The sequence below is a fragment of the Podarcis vaucheri genome (genome assembly GCF_965113315.1).
Source record: "Podarcis vaucheri genome assembly, chromosome: 1".
NCBI lineage: Eukaryota > Metazoa > Chordata > Lepidosauria > Squamata > Lacertidae > Podarcis > Podarcis vaucheri.
The window spans coordinates 100,756,294-100,773,465 of NC_138759.1; the positions used below are offsets into that span (position 1 = coordinate 100,756,294).

At 41.3% G+C, this 17,172-nt stretch overlaps 1 protein-coding gene across 1 annotated transcript in view; it reads left to right on the forward strand.

Annotated features, from left to right (window-relative positions):
• The first annotated feature begins 4,394 nt into the window (after positions 1–4,394).
• The window catches only part of SPOPL (speckle type BTB/POZ protein like), a 34,122-nt gene continuing 21,344 nt past the window's right edge, over positions 4,395–17,172 (forward strand). Inside the window, exon 1 of the mRNA XM_082199260.1 lies at positions 4,395–4,790. The gene's annotated coding sequence lies outside the window, so the exon portion shown is untranslated. The remainder of the gene's footprint in view (positions 4,791–17,172) is intronic.

Below are 17,172 nucleotides of genomic sequence, written 5' to 3' on the forward strand. Positions count from 1 at the left end.
AGAGGAGGGAGAAAGGTTGTTTTCTGCTGCTCCAGAGAAGTGGACACGGAGCAATGGATCCAAACTACAAGAAAGAAGATTCCACCTAAACATTAGGAAGAACTTCCTGACAGTAAGAGCTGTTCGACAGTGGAATTTGCTGCCAAGGAGTGTGGTGGAGTCTCCTACTTTGGAGGTCTTTAAGCAGAGACTTGACAACCATATGTCAGGAGTGCTCTGATGGTGTTTCCTGCTTGGCAGGGGGTTGGACTCGATGGCCCTTGTGGTCTATTCCAACTCTATGATTCTATGATTCAATAGCCAAGCCTTGACTACAGCAGCAGTAGAGGAAGAGTTGCACCACAATCTATTTAACCAGCAGAAAAGGCAGCTGCAGAGAGTGCCTGTGGCAGATGACCCTTCCTCCGAAAAGCAAAGTGTGGTCAAAATTAAAAGGTTCAGGAACCCAGACCAGACCAAATTTCATAAAATCATACACAGACTTTACTAAAACAAAACTCTACAAAAGTGAAAAACTCCAAATAATTACACAGATTAAAATAACTCAGAAGGTAAGAAAGCAACAAACACTAACTAATCCAGCTAAATAACACAAAAACTTACATTTAAATCTGAGTAGGCTGAGCAACGGAACAAGATGCTGTCAAAAGAGCTCCCACCAATCCAGGCTATATGGGAACTTAGACCACAGGTGTTCACCCCTTCCACCCAATTACCTTGAAGTCTTAACAGGAGACTGGTGTATGTGAGCTCATTATTTCTGAGGTTCTAACCCATTCCCATAAACCAGTCTTAAAGGGGTGATATCAGCTAGGTAGTGTCTGTGGTATCATTTGAATCCTGAAATCCTTGCCTTGCCTCATCTTTTACTTACTTTGTCCTGCCTTCCTCTGCCTGCCCAAACGCGAACTCTTACCTTGGGTCAGAACCCCTTTGCTGCAGAAGCAGTGGTTCAAAGTAGAAGAACCCCATGCTGCTGCCCATGAAGCTCAGGCCTAAGATGTGCTACAATTCTCTTGCTTACATGACAAGTTAGGAACCCAGACGGAACTTATTCGCTGCTGTTTTCTTTCTACAAAGTTTACATTTCTCTTTTGTAAATTATGCGTTTTACAGCTAACTCCTTCTCTGGCTCCCCATTTCACACAGTATTCAGCTCCACAACCCAGCGTTTCATGTCCTATAAAAACAAATGACTTTAAACTCATGTAAATGCAGGGGAAGGAGAAAATATCATTAACTTACGAAAGGATGGAAAATTGTTTGTGCTTGCAAGACAAAACAGTAATGCCTGTATAAAGCTGGGAAGCTCTTGAGTCCTGTATCCTATCATTTTGAATGACTACAAAGGGAAGAACATGGCAAGGATGTTTCCGCAACCCCCACCCCAGAAGTGATCAGACACGGCATTCAGTTAGGAAAGTGGAAAGCTCATCTATAACTCTGGAAGGATATTGTTGAATGCCACTCCAATCTCCAAGCACCCAGGGTTCGTGTTTCCTTTGAGAATGTAATATATGGTTTATTTACACACACATATATAACTTGAGCCTGCAGTGGAGGGGTTCACAGCATTAACACCCCCAAAGGGTCTTGTTTCTCCCATAGCCACAGCCTTGGGTTAAAAAAGAAATCAGTCATTGCTCTCTCTCTTTGCCTGGCCAGCCTGCAGCTTTTCTTCCAGCTTCTGGCTCACATAACTCAGCTCTCCACTCTGGTCTTTTGTCTTTCTACCTGAGAGACAGTTGAGGGAGGGAGGTCCACGCATTTGACATCTGACACAGAGCCACTTCCTTTGTTACCTTAGAGACCCATACATAGCGGGCCATTACCAGGCTGGCCTGGCTATTCCAGAAATTGATCTAGGAATTAGAATAGGGATGGGGGGGTAGGCTGTATGCCCCAAATTCATAACAATGTCTTCAAAAAGCATATTTAGATATTCAACTAAAATAAAACAACTTTTTAGTTGTTTCTATAAACTGCATTTTCCCCCGGAGATGAAAGGGGGGGGAGGAATGAGAAGGTCTACTTTGGATTTTCACTGCCTTTGGTACCATATTTCATCCCACCCCCTAATACAACTGCCATTATAAAGATACTCCACCCCCATTAAAAAAAACCTATTATGCAGACACTTATGACAGATATGAAAATAATTTGTTCAAGGAAAAAGGATTCTAACCTTCTATTTCTAGGTAGCTTGTTTGGCAAACACTCATAGCCGAGTAAAATCGTCTTCCATGAACACTGTCTTAACAGTGAGTCTGTAAGTGACTGTGGAGGCCAGTTCTGGAGCCACACATCCTTCCACAGTGGGGACATAGGTTTCCAGGCAGGAGTTGATCAAGGTGAAGGTTTGCCAAACGTGCCTTCCTCTTAGCATGTTTCTTCCTTGCGTCTTGAGTTCAAGCATCTTCAAAGTCCTTCAGTAAAGGTTTTTCTTCAGTTGGAGAACTGCAGGCCAATGTTTCCCAATTGTTGGTGTTTATCTTACTTTTTTTAGATTTACCTCGAGAGAGTCTTTAAACCTCTTTTGCTGACCACCAGCATTACACTTTCCATTTTTAAGTTTGGAATAGAGTAGTTGCTTTGGAAGATGATAATGAGCCATTTGAACAACGTGAATAGTCCAAAATAGATGTTGAAGAATCATTGCTTTGACACTGATCTTTGCTTCTTCCAGTACACTGGCATTAGTTCGCCTGTCTTCCCAAGTGATGTGTAAAATTATTCGGAGACACCGTTGATGGAACCCTTTGACCTTACCACCTTGGGTGACCCTGCTGGGAGTATGAGATTCCGGACAGCTTCGTTCACAAGGGTCATAGGAATGTGCAAGCCTACTCACCATGACACGGTGATGATCCAGCGAGTGAGTTTCTAGGTAGCATGGTGGATAGAGCTGGACCAGTGAGTTGTAAGGAGCAACCACTGTTCTGCCTTTTGCTACCTCCCTCTGCTGGCTGCTGCTAATGGGAGTTGCACTCCCAAACATTTGAAGGGCACCAGGTTGTCAAAGGCTGCTCTACCTGTTCTCTTTGGGTCCAGCAGGCCAGCCAGAATGAGCAGAAGCTGTCACTGCCTGTACTTGGCTGGCCTCTGCCAATCTCTCTGCAGTGCAGAATTGGGCTTGTCTAGGCTTGTATTTAACAAGGGATGGGAACAATTCTGAAAGGCTAGTCGCCAAGTGAAAACATACCTGTTCTATAGGGCCTTTGGAGGAAATGAAGTCATGCAGCCTGCCTAACATTTTTAGGTTTTATTTCTGCACAGCTGTATTTTATTAATGACTTGTTTTAAGTTTCGTATTTCAATGTGATTCTATGTTGAATGTAATTTATCTTGGAAATTGCTCCAAGATCACTATGGAGAGTGATCATGAAGAGTGGTCTACAAATACACTCGTTGCCTGGTAGCAATAGGAATTATATTTAGGTGGGTGGGCTGTTGGTAGACGAAGCATGTTTGATTTCCATGTTGGCTGTGGAGGAAGGAAGCCTGTCCCCTCTGCTCAGCCCCTCCCCTACCTGCCAGTTGGTAATGGATTTTACAAGTCTGTGCTTGCCACTATGCTCAGTGTCCATTACTGTGCCAAAAAAAGAGAGATGGTGTTGCACACACTTGCATTGTCTACCCTCCTTCCCTCTGCCAGCTGAGTGGTCATGGACAGCGGAGCCACGTGGGACCAAATCTGCCCTTCATGTTGCCCAGGGCAGGAAAATTCTGTGATCAGCCACAGTAAAGGTTTGTGAAGCCTAAAAGACTAAATTTTATCATGGCATAAAAGCATTTGTCAACTAGAGCCCAGTTCATTAGATGAACTATAACTCTCACTTGGTGGTTTGCATATAATAATAATATACATATATTCTCTCTGTATGTATAAACATGTAATTTGTGTGTGTGTTTGTATGTATGTGTGTGTGTGTGTGTGTGTGTGTATATATATATATATATATATATATATCTAAACACACACATATATGTATATATGTATGTATATACAGTATGTGATACACACACAGGGCTGTATTTGCGCCCAAAGGCAAGTTTCTATACAGTAATATGGACTTGGGCACGGACTCATACAGGCACCTACGTTCTTCCCTCAGCAGAACCGGAGCTTCCTTTGCAAGTACCCGGATGGAGGCGTTCGGGTCGTTTGTTTAAAAAGTAAAAATATTATAGTACTTTTTTTCTTCTTCAAATAAGCCCTCCTACAGAACGGCGCAGCTCTTTTTTTGGGAGGGGGAACCCCACACCCCACACACGCGCCCGTGCCCCGGCTGCGTCATGACGTCACACACACGCCGCGTCGCTCCCGGAAGTGAGGAAGCGGCGGCGGCAGCAGTAATAGCAACAAGCAGCTGCCTACGGCCGCCGCCGCCTCTGTGAGGGTTTTTCTCTCTCTCGCTTGCTCTCTCTCCCCCCACCCCCGTTTCCCTCCCCCCCTCTTTTTCTTCCCTGTGTACGGGAGCCGAGAGGGGCCCCGCGCCCGTGCGCGAAGGTGGGCCGACCGGGCTCCTCGCTCTCGCTTCCCCACCTGAGGGGCGGCCGAGGAGGCTTGTGACGGGAGGAGAGAGAGAGGGGGAAATGCGGCTCCGCCGCCAGCAGCTCTGCCCGGACGCGACGCTTCCGCCACAGCCCCCTCCTCCGCCGTCTCCTCCTCCCTCCTCGCCCTCTTCCCCTCACGCCATCGCCAGCGGGGGCCACGGACTAGCGGAGCCCCCTCGTCCAGTCCCGTCAGTATGAGGCCGGCCGAGACCCCCCGCCAGCGCCGAACTCCGGTAAAAGGATCCAGGGGGGGTGATGATTCAGTCTGGGTCGGTTATGGGGCAGCCCTTCTCTCCTCTCTGTGGGCGAGGGCTGCATTGGCACTCGGGTAGCACACTTCACACACTTAGCGCTCTCTCTCTCACACATGCACACACGCACTTCTCACGGGAGGCTCCTCTTACTTCCTCCCCATGAAATTGTTACTGATGATTCTGCCCCCCCCCACCCAAAAAGAGAGAGGTTGGTGCCCAAGAGAGGTGGGTGGGGGGAGCCCTCTCCTAAGCAGGGCCTCTCGCCTTGCCAACAACCCCAGGGGCAGCCTGGGTTGTTTCTGCACCTTTTCCGGATCCTTTTTTTTTTTTTTTAGGAAATCCCAGATGCCTTTGCATATTTATACAGTTTTCTTTTATCGTATGCTTTCTGGTAAACAGACACACACACATATATCAAAGCTTCCTTCTGATGCAGTGCTGTCATTTTATGTCTAATTCAAACCTCTTTGGAATGTGATTCGTTGGACAAGGGCTTTCTCTACTTGCTACTCTATGAGTCTTCCTCTCAATTTCTGCCTCTGTTTATCTCTCTTTCTCTCTCCCCCCCCACCAACCTTCTTCCTGTGGTGTTTTGCTCTCCTCTTCATGTTTGTTCAGAAACTAAATATCAGCAGGGCTTACTCCCCATGTAAGATTGCAGCCTTAGAGGCAGGGTCAAGATGTCATTGTAGGTGTTTCGTGGCCAACTTCCGCAGGGTTTTAATTATAGGACAGTCCTAATCATTCTGTTGAAGAAGAGTAGTTGTGAAAAATACCCAGTGATCTTGTGACACCTTAAAGGCTAACAAATGTGCCTTAGCATAATCTTTTGTGGTCTGAGAACATGTGTCAGAAAAATCTAGACCCCAGGTGCTGCAAGAGTCTCATTGGTTAAGGAGTTGAGGCCTACAGATCTCACAGATGACTCCCCCCAAAATCCACACTTTGGCAATGCCTTTATTGGGACCAACCATAATGTTACAAAAGTGTGACAAGTTTTTGAGTTCTCCGGAGCTTGTCATCAGGCAGGATGTTCTGTAGAACTCAAAAACGTGTCATGCTTCTGTGAAATTTTGGTTCGTCTCAAAAAAGGTACTGCCCAAATGTAGATTTTGAAGGTTTTTTCTTATATTATTTGAAGGCATATGCTACAGTATGTCAGTCTTGAAGGTGCTTTAGGATTATTTGTTCTTTTATATCTTGCCATTCTCCATTCTTGGTACAATATTGGCAGGTATTCTTGGATTTACCAAGGTATTTTGCTGTGAATTTTTACCCGCACATTATTTCAAATCCTGACTTGTTATAAATTTAAATTCACATTGGTCTCTGGTGTTAATTTTTCGCATTTGTTTCTTTTGATGACCAGCCTTCACTTGACCATCCTGTATTTCAGATGGACATATTTAACTAGTCACTGTGTTTTGACTATGTGTTTTTAAAGGGGAAGTCCTTTAGAATATTGCCTGATACAGTTTCCTTATCATAATTTGAGCGCATGCATCCATTTTCGAAGGAAGCTCCCCTTGAAAATGTATGCAGGCAAAAAGAAGACTTTTTTCCCATTTGAGGCCTTGGAGAAATCTCCAGTCTCAAAGTACAGTACTACACACATCAGCCTAGTTTATTCTTCCATAAAGTACTATTGATGTTCTTCTCAATGATATGGTAGATACACTGTTGCTCTGGATCTCTCTCTCTCTCCCCCCCCCACTCTCTTCCACCCTCTCTCCCGCTTTCCCCTCCAGTGTGGTAATGACATTTTCCTGGTAAATAAGTGGTTAGTTGAACAGGTCTTCCTTTGAACATGTAGGGGGGAAACTGAAAGACCAGTTCCTCACCCATTCCTGCCTTCTGTGTATGTACTAGTAATTTTACAGTTAGCCAGCTGACAATCTGTATATGTTTTAGTTTCAGGGCCCAGTTGTTTAAAGTACTTAAATAAAAAATTGTCTGTGGTAGTTCAGCTCATAATTCTTCGTTGTGCATATCTCAGGAATATGGGTTTTCTGAACAATGTTCTGGTGGCCTCTATTGGTTAGAATCTAATTTAGAATCTGTGACTTGTAAATCAGTAAACAAAACCCATTATGTTAATGTTACACATGCTATACAAATGTCTTGAGGTTTTCCCCCTCGTTAACTAAAATTAGATCAATTAAAATATTTGATTAGGAATAATGTATTTCCCTTATTCTGGCCTTGTTTGCATGCAGTGCTTAACCATAGTGTATGAACCCTTAGCTCTTCCCTTTCTGCTGACTGTCCCCATGTAAGGGAGGAAACAAGCCTCATTCTGGCTTGTCATAATGGGCAAAGCTGGCATTTCTACCTTTGTGTTTGTTTGGAGAGAAATAGCCATGAGGACTCATTTGTACAAGCAAACACCTCTCAAGACAAGTTTGACTCTTGCTTATTTCTCTCCCTTTGTCCCAAAGACAGGAGTAGGGAAGCAAAAGCACTCATACATGTTAACCTATAGTTTATTTGTATTTGAAGCTGTGGTTTCACAGTGTTTACAAATCTGGGAATTATTTACAATTTATGGAAAGTTATGAAGACATAAACAGATGATGTAATACTATTAGCATGCTTAAAGAATGGTACATTGTATCTGTTTCATGAGGGACAGTCAACAACAAAAATGTTAATGGCAACTTTTGAACTTCCTAAATTGTTGTAATAATTTAGTTACTTTAAAACTGTTTTTTATAATAAATTCCCCAACCCCCATGGATACCTCTCCACCTCACTGGCATTCCTTGCATTTTCTCATTATCGTTCTTTTAAAAATGCTTGAATTTTTACAGAAGTCTTTTACTCTTTCAAACATTTTAAGCAATGATCAGGAGACGTTCTCGGACATTAGGCCTGCTTTGAGTTCTGTAGCTCATGCATTTAAGAATAAATGAGAGACTGAGAACAACATTTGAAATAGCCTTTTATTTCAGAGGACTGTTGACTAAATCTGTCAGAATTAAAATGATGTATAAAATAGTTAACATGAATGCTTGGCTTTAAATCAGTTTGGTTCTAGTGATTTCTGCAGAATTAAAAGCATGAGCCTGAAACTGCAGCTTTCTATCTGTAAAACTGGTGCACCTTCACTCGCCTACCACTGTGATGCTACTAATGAAAGTGGGATATTACAGTGCTCCAAGTAAATACAATAATTTTGAAGATAATTTGATCCCAGAATAATATAGGAATACAAAACTGATCTGATTTTAAGAAATGCGTATCTTCTAGTTATATTAAAATACAGCTCTAACTGGTACAAAAATGAAGAGTGATATCTAACTAAGTTTTTCTTAGAGTACACCTATTGAAATTGGTATAAGTCTATTGAAATTGGTAGTCTAGTGAATTCAGTGAGCACAATTTGAGTATGACTAACACAAGATATCAACCAAACAGTTTAGTTCATTTTGCACTATTAAAGAGACTTGGTTTGTATGTGAGAGATGCTGTATATGTCAGGAATCCCAAACTTCATTTGCAGAGTCTATGTTTAACAGTACAAAATTGTACAGTGCTCAGATACACAGTGCTCACACAATACATGGATTGCATTTTGTTAAAAATATTTTCAGACCCTTTTCCTTTTTCATTGCTTTGAAGTGGACTGTTGTGTTTGCTATGTAACTCCTTGAGAGTGGAGTGGGTAGGGCTGGCCCAAGACATTTTGGCAACTGAGGAAAACCACACAATAGTAACCTCCTCCCCACCAGGGAAGAAGTAAATGAAGATCTACATCATGAGCAGGGGGTGGGGTGGGGATAAAGATCTATATTGGGATCTGCTGCCCCTATGGGTCCTGCTGTCAGAGGCAGTTGCCCACCTTGCCTCATGGATGGGCCAGCTTTGGCTGTGGGTATGGATTTGGAATGTATTTAACCAGACATTGGATTATGTTACTGAGTAGTTTGAAGTAGTCTAATGCCAGTTTTAGCAATTATCTTTAAGCACCCCCAGTCCTAAATGCACTTTTCAGGAAACCAATTATTGTTCAGCTGGCACTTCAGTGCAGTTTGGAGCTTGAAACATTATTATTTATTAAATTTATATCTTGCCCTTCCTGCAGTGGAACCCAGCCCAAAGGAAAATGTGTGGCTCAAATTAATCTGTTTTGACCTTCCTCTCCTACCCGGGAAATGAATTCCTATTGCTATTGGCTGCTTACATGCTGTAGTCATGCTGTAGTAAATGAATCACTCTTGTTTACTACAAATTATGTGTCTCCACCTTTCTGGCATGGAGGCCTGGATCTCTCAGTGGATTATTCTAATAAATGCTTTTTATATCCACTAAGTATTTCAGATTGCATTGCATTGCTTTGTACTCTCAACATAAAGGGAAAGTTTGTGTCATTTTGGAAATAAAATTCTCCCTCCAAAATTGGTATGTAAGTATGTAAATTCTTAGTGCATCTGCATCTAGCTTTATGTTTGTGAAGGGATTGCCAATTGCCACCTCCTAATGTAGATTGCTTAACAGGTTTGCTTTATTAACAATGTTAACCTTGAATATGGTTTGGAAGCTGCAACTGACATAGAAAGCCACTACCTGTGTGTTGTTAGGGGCAATGTCAGCGAGATATGCCAAGCCGAATTCAAGGGGTTGGTACTAACATATAAAGCCCTAAACAGCTCAGGCTCTAAGTATATAAAGGGTCATGCCTCCCAGTACCAGCCAACTAGAGTTTAAGATGTGAAGTGGGGAGAGTCTTTGGTACTAGTGCCATTGATGTGTTCTTGGGGCAACCACATGAAGCAGTGCATTCTCAGTGATGGTACCCTGCTTATGGAAATTTGTCCATTTAGAAATCAGGTTGGCACCTACACTAGTTTTGTTTAGGTGTCAGGTAAAAACTTGTTTATTCCTACAGGTCTCCAGCCTTATGATTGAAGACACTTGAAGTTAACACAAAAAAATCCTGAGTAAAGTATTAATCTATAAGCAAAGTGGATGTTACCTGCATCACCTGCCTAAATTGCTGTGTTATACCTGTTGCAATATATTCATTGTGTATTTGTAGTTTTAAATGTGATTTATAAGACTTTCTGTTAGCATGGTTTTATTAGAAATGTTAGCCACCCTGGGAACTTTCAGAAGGAAGAACGGCATATAAGAAAACAACAACAACAATAAATATGAACTTCTTCCTTTAATAAGACACACATAGCAGCTTAGAGATAAATTTACAGGACTATAATAAATCCAAAATTTGATCAAAAAGGCATAGACATGTATTTCTCTAAAATTTTAGACTAAAACCGTTTACAGCTCATATATTTATTGAAAGGTTTTTGCTATACAATCATACCTTGGTTCTCAAACAGAATCCGTTCTGGAAGTCTGTTTGACTTCCGAAAACATTCAGAAACCAAGACGCGGCTTCCGGTTGGCTGCAGGAGCTTCCTGCACTCAATTGGAAGCTGCGTTGGAGGTTCAGCTTCCAAAAAACGTTTGCAAACCGGAACACTCACTTCCAGGTTTGTGGCATTTGGGAGCCAAAATGTTCAAGTCATAAGGCGTTTGAGAACTAAGGTACGACTGTATACCGCAAAACCTGGAAGGATCGAGCATAGCAGGTGTCATTTGAAGGGAATTTATTAAATGAAGGGTGGGGACTGGATCCGGCCAGCGGGCTTGATTCTTATCTATCTTATCCCCCAAATTTGACAGATAGACAAGGCCATCCCCTTGTCAGTCACTTGATGTCACAATGGCGTTGGGTGACAGTGCTTTGAAGTCCCAAAAATCAGCTGATGGTTTGGAATTCAAAGCAAGGTGCAAAGAAAGCTCATCAAAGGAGAGACCTGCTGCTGATAAAAACTGAGCTCCCTTGAAGACAGCAGCATTCAAAGCAGGGTTTCTCTTGTCCTCAGACTAAGTGGTGGTTCTCATGCTTGATCTGTCCGAATTAATTCTGTACTCAGGATTACTTTTTGGTAAACTTCAAGCGTCTTCAGTCATATAATTTTAGGAAGTGCACCTGTATATGCTGCACATACAGGTTTGTCCTATTCATACTTGACATAATCTAAAAATTATAAGAAGGAGGATAATTAAGTGAATTAGCTGCTACTATGAAAATAAAACTTGATTTGCTTCTTGGTCTCATGGAGTTGGTATAAAGGTCAGATGACAGAAACCCATATAAGCTGCCTTCAGTGTCTGGGAGATAGGACACAAACACACACATATATATAACCTATCTCACCTGAGAATGATATACAAAACCCAGTTTAAAAAAATCTTGTCTAATTTGGTAGCTTGGTACTGTTATCTGCTCAGTTGCTTTGGCACTGTAGCATTTCTCTTTGTTCTGAACACAAACTGAACTGTGGTTTGACTGCCTTGAAGAAACACTCAGGACAATGTATTCTGCACACAGCTGTTTGTTGTACACTCATTAAAGAGAGGAGTAGGGATTGGATTGTAACCCTCCACTCTTTGTAGAAGGTCTCCAGGGCAGCATTTCTGTGAAAGAGGTAGTCATTTAGAAGTGCAGTAATCCACTTGTTCTCCCTTTCCTGTATGTGTATTATGATTGCATGGATAAAAAAAGGGAATGCAAACTACTGAGGTGAGTTTTCTGTTTGCTACATGCAGCACTGGGAGTTCTGGGTAGTTTTGTGATAATCTCAACAGTTTTTATTTGGTTAGATCTAGACACCACCATCCACAAATGGAAGGACTTCTTCCATTCATGGAAGAGGCTGAGATCCAGCAGAGGCTGTTGCTAGAGGAGGGGATGATTTTAACTGATGCCCCTGGCTCCACTTCCTGTAATGTTTTGGAAGCCCCACAGACCCTCACAGAACTGCTTTTATGGAAATGCAGAGGGAATGAGAAATTGGTATGAATATACCCTCCCCCCCCCCTTGCAGGTAGTTTGGTTCCAACTAATTGTGTGATTTCATGTGGCATTGTAATATAGACCTTTAACCATTGGACGAGGGGGAAAGTACTGTCATGTGACTAAAACAGTATGGCAGTGTCACTTCATTGATTTCGGGGCTCAAGGTAATTTGTTTTTGGGTTTTTTTGCTTGTAAGGTTATTCCTTTGTAGTTTGGTGAGGGAATCTGCTTATTAGTACTTCATGTGTATTGTGTAGTCCTAGTTCACTCCTACAGTTATGAGGAGCTGGAAAAGCACAGCAAACTCCACTATCCAAAGAAGGCCCCTGAGTTAAGACTGTAAGAAGCTGTGTATGTTAATTCCTAAGCATCTGTAATTTAGCAAGTGCTAAGTCGGGTGAAGCTTTTTCTAGATACTGGTATACCATGGAAGCGCACCATGTTATTTTTGCCTTCGGATGATGGATGGCAAAATACAAATTTGCAATTAAGTTGCATGATGATATCATATTCATCTGGCTAATGGAGCAGCCTTTCTTATTTTGCCTTCCTGGATCCTGAGTTCTTGATGATGCTACAGAGTTATTTCTTACATTGACGCCACTCCATAAATTCTTATTGGTCGGCTAAAATTCATTTCCAAAATGTACCTGCATAAAAGCGGTTGCTTTTCAATACTGGATCCGTTCACCTGCAGTGGGGAACTATGGTTTGAATATTCATGTGCAACCTTGGGCTCCTGCGCTTCTTCTCCCTGCCCTGGATGCACCTCTTCCAGCTCTCATTTCCTGGTTTGATCAAAACAGAGTTGGCTGTTATGTCCAAATTAGGCAAAATGCGGCCTCATCAAGTCAGAAAGCGAAAAAGGGAATTTGCCCACAGAAGGGACAGGGAAGTGCATAAGTTCAAGGCTTTGGCATGAATATTTAAATTCTAAAGTGAGAGAATTGAAGGATATGAGGAGGGTGCAAAGTGTAAGCCCAAAGTTCCAGCACAAACAGCCAGACAATTGTTTTGCATTATGTGTAAAAGGAGGTGTGAAGCCTGCTTGGTTTGGTTGTCTAGGGCCAAGGTGCTCTGCCCCCCTTTACAGTGCCATGACCAAATAACCCTTAGAGCTGGGAAAGAGGCAGGGATTGCTCTGCAGCTGCCAGACTACTTCCCAACCACTGCTGTAGCTTCCAGTTGAGACAGCTGGGGCTCATCACACCTGCCAGAGGTGGTGGTATGCTCACCAAGGCAATAAGAATTATGGAAGACAGCTGCTAATGCTGTTTGGTTTTGGTAACTGTATAAACTTGTGTAATGATATTTGGTGGCAGTAAACCACTGTGGGGGGAAATGGTTTCAGAAAGCAAGATGAACTCTGATTATCAATTTATTTTGTGGTATGATGATGATGATGATGACGACGACGACGATGACACATAAGCAAAAATCCTAAGAAAAGAAATATGACTCAAAAGTGTAGATCCATTCTTTGACAATTGACTTGATTTTGTACTAACTTCATTTGTCAGTTAGCACCTTTATGTCTTTTACACTAAGAGATATGTCTGTGTCTCTAGAGTTCATAACCTAGCACAAATCTGAACTTGATTTACTAAAAACAATCCAGCTAAGATCCTCTTGGCTTTGGTAAAATCCTAAAGCTAATAAAGTAGAGCTGTTTGTGATTAATACATCTTTTGCTCATACATTTCTGAAACAGACTAAATATTTTAGTTTGATATGCAATTCATAATGCCTTTAAATTAGATTTCATGGTCTGTATAATTATGTGCAGTAACTTGCTGTAGTGTTCATGGAGTTAACTGTGTAAGATGAGGCTTGTAGACTTGGCTAGATCTCTTTATCTGTATTTAAAAGATTGATCTATTGAAGTAGAACGTAAATAAGGTTCAGAAGTTTGTACTGCTCACTCTTTCAATTAAAATAAACATGCCTGTTCCATTTTGCGTGTATAAACTTGCAGTTAACCTGTTGGAACAGCTAACCATTAGAAGCGGGTATCATATTTCTCAAGGTATGCACATAAAAGGGTGCAGGTGGAGATCAGTGATCAATATTTAGGGCTTTTAAATTATATTTCTTTTAAATGATAACATTTATTATTATTTGTTATTGTAGTGTGCCAGCCCAATAATTAACCAGTGCCTCCCACCAAATCGAAGAATAAGTAGATCATCTGGTTTAGCAGAATGGGAGCGTTAAGTGGCTGCACCATCAGTATTGCTCTTACATGTTGCTACTTGTGGTTATTAAATTACTGTATTTTTCGCTCCATAAGACGTACTTTTTTCCTCCTAAAAAGTAAGGGGAAATGTGAGTGCGTCTTACGGAGCGAATGGCGCTGCGCAGAGAGGGAAAGCTGCGAAGCGCCCCTTCAGTGAAGCGGGAGGAGGAACAGCACCTCTCCTGCTGTTCTGGCATCTGGGATTCAGAATATTTTTTTCTTGTTTTCCTCCTCCCAAAACTAGGTGTGCCTTATGGTCTGGTGTGTCTTATGGAGCGAAAAATACGGTAGATTGGTTTTGGAAATGTGCCCTTGTGATAGGTCTGGGGTGGGAGCAAATGCCCTTGGACTCTTCTCTCCCTTCTTGGAAAATTGGAAGGGTTCTTTTGACAGCTGCTGCAAGGCACAGTGATACAGCCAAGTGCTTCCCTCCCAATTCTGTGCATGCAGAAGACTACCATATCTATACCTACAGTTTCCTAATTTCAGAAGTGTGCTAGTGGTTAGTGCATTTGTTCCTAGGATTCAGAAATAGGATAGAATATGGATGAATATCTTATAGACAGATGTTTGGCTAAAGTTGACATTTTGTAAACCAAGTTTAAGATTATGCCATTGCTTTTATTCTTCCTTGAACCCCTCAAATTGTTCCTCGTGGGCATGAGATGCCTGGAGAAAATGTTGAGTTGAGTATATTAGAAAGGTTTGTTTTTAAGGAAGGTAGCATAATACAATATTAGTGCAAAGGTAAGAAGGAACTAATTTTAGTAGAAGTCCTGGTGATTAATATCATATGAGAAATCTGTGTGCACGCACCCCCCTCGGTTTTCCAGTTACAGCTGGTCATCTTGAGCAAACTATTTTCTTGCTAACAAGACTAGATCACTGCATTACTGAGTGACTGTATCCCAGTTTGGTTTTGCTTGTAGAACAAGAGTTTGACCTTAATACTAAGGAGTCTTCTTCATTATACAACTAATTATATAATTTAGCAAATGCTGCATCTTTAGCCAGAGCTCTAAAACAATAAAGCTGATTCTTAATTTGTTATTCTTTTTAAATATATTTTAAATAAAGCATTAGAAGAAGAAGAGTTTGGATTTGATATCCCGCCTTTCACTCCCCTTCAGGAGTCTCAAAGCGGCTAACATTTTCCTTTCCCTTCCTCCCCCACAACAAACACTCTGTGAGGTGAGTGGGGCTGAGAGACTTCAGAGAAGTGTGACTGGCCCAAGGTCACCCAGCAGCTGCATGTGGAGGAGCGGAGACACGAACCCGGTTTCCCAGATTACGTGACTACCGCTCTTAACCACTACACCACACTGGCTCACTTATAATTTTTTTAATCATTAAATGTGTTAAAAGAAGAGCACAATATTTTATATTAGTGTTTAGCAAAATATAGGAAACAGGATCTGGTGGTAATATGCTAGCTGCTGTCCTAATGATACTGTTGAGTTTTATGTGCATTTCTGCATCTTTCCACCTGCATTTGTCTGCTTTATCTTGAGCACTGAGATGTCTGCAGCTGTGGGCTTCCAGGGATGCCCATTTGATCAAACTTTACAACAAGTTTCTTCCTGTTCCCAGGGCACCAAATGCATTGAAGTAGTTCATTGTAAACATATAAAAAGCGGATGTTATGTACCTCCTCAGATCAGATCTATCTTTAACAGCTTCCCTGTGCTGTCCTGTGAACCATGAAAGAAATCTTGACTGTAGACAATTGTGAAGTGCTCTGACAGTTATTCATCTTAATCTTACTGTTACCTTGTCTATGTGTTTTGCACTTCTGGTGTATATTGTCTTTGATCCTGAGTGGAGAAGACGTCAGTCATGTACAACACATAGCACAATGGGACTGCTAAGCATTAATAATGCTAGCACAAATTTAAGAATTAAGGTAAGAGACCACTTGAGGACAATTCAGCTTCATCTTTGAGGCTCTGGGTTGTTTGCTGCTAACAGAAGTGGCTAGATTTATTTTTATTTTGTGAAATGAGCAACCCATACTGAACCTATGCTTTAGGAGTTCCACTGATTACATATCTACAATTACTTTCTGATAACTGCTGCAAGCAGAACATTAAAAAGCATAGCCTGTAACTACCAACAGAATTTCCATAGTGATTTTAGATGTTCGTACACATATTGCCAAAGCTTCACTTTAAAGCTGTACTCTCTCATTCTTACTGATAATCCACACTGTCATAAATCCACACTGGGCACATTCCAGCCAAAGTTAAGCACTTTTAGATCCCATTTATTTAAATGGAAGATGCTCAATGTGTACTTGAATGCTTCATAGAAATCAGTGAGATTTAAGCTGCAATCCTTTATTAGGCGCGAGATCCATGGAATGCAGTGGAACTTTCTGTTGAGTAGACATGTTTAAGAGGATGTTATAAATTGTTTAACTTGGCTGGGTTGTGCCTATTGTATTAAGCTTTAAAAAAAAATATTTCTGAAGTAGATGGCACTATTGTTTCTTCATGGGCAAGGATACAGTAGAAATTATTTTAAAACTAAAATTATTAATGCAAAGGTTATGGTATCTATTTAGCTTGTAACACAAGCTATATGGTTTGCAGCATCATTGGTTTCCAAAATATATCAACAACTAGGAGCCAATGGGCTCAGATTCTTAAAGCACAGATATTTGTATTACTACCAAATTGAATGGCCAAATTTTGATAATATTTGACACTTAAAAGTTGTCAAAATATGTGCTACTGTGTATTGTTATAAGTATTGTTGACCTTCCTTAAAAGAGATGGTGACTGGCCCAAAGTTACCCATTGAGCTTCATGGCTGAGTGGGGATTTGAACCCTGGTCTCCTAGGTCCTAGTCCTAAACACTACAGTACACTACACTGACACTTTCTTCCAACGTATTTTGGAGTAGGGTATCCCAAGCAAAGCTATGTGTTGCATTAGGAAAAGCACACTTTTCCCCTAAGCTTCCCTGGATTGATTTTCACTTGAGAAATCACATGGCCATCTTTTTTTTAGCCAAGATGTTAATTCATAAACAAAAATTAAGAAACTTGACTTTTTATATCCCAAGGTGATTGTATATAAGGGTGAAAAAATGTCCCAAAATAACACTACATTTGGGTTGAGTTTTGTAAGTTTTATTTGCTCTTCTTGGGATGTGTTTTGCTTCAGCCGCTTTTATATACAGAAAGAAAACTGTAAATGATAAGTGGCTGAAACTTCCATATAGTTGACAGTAAATTAAACTACCGTATTTTTCG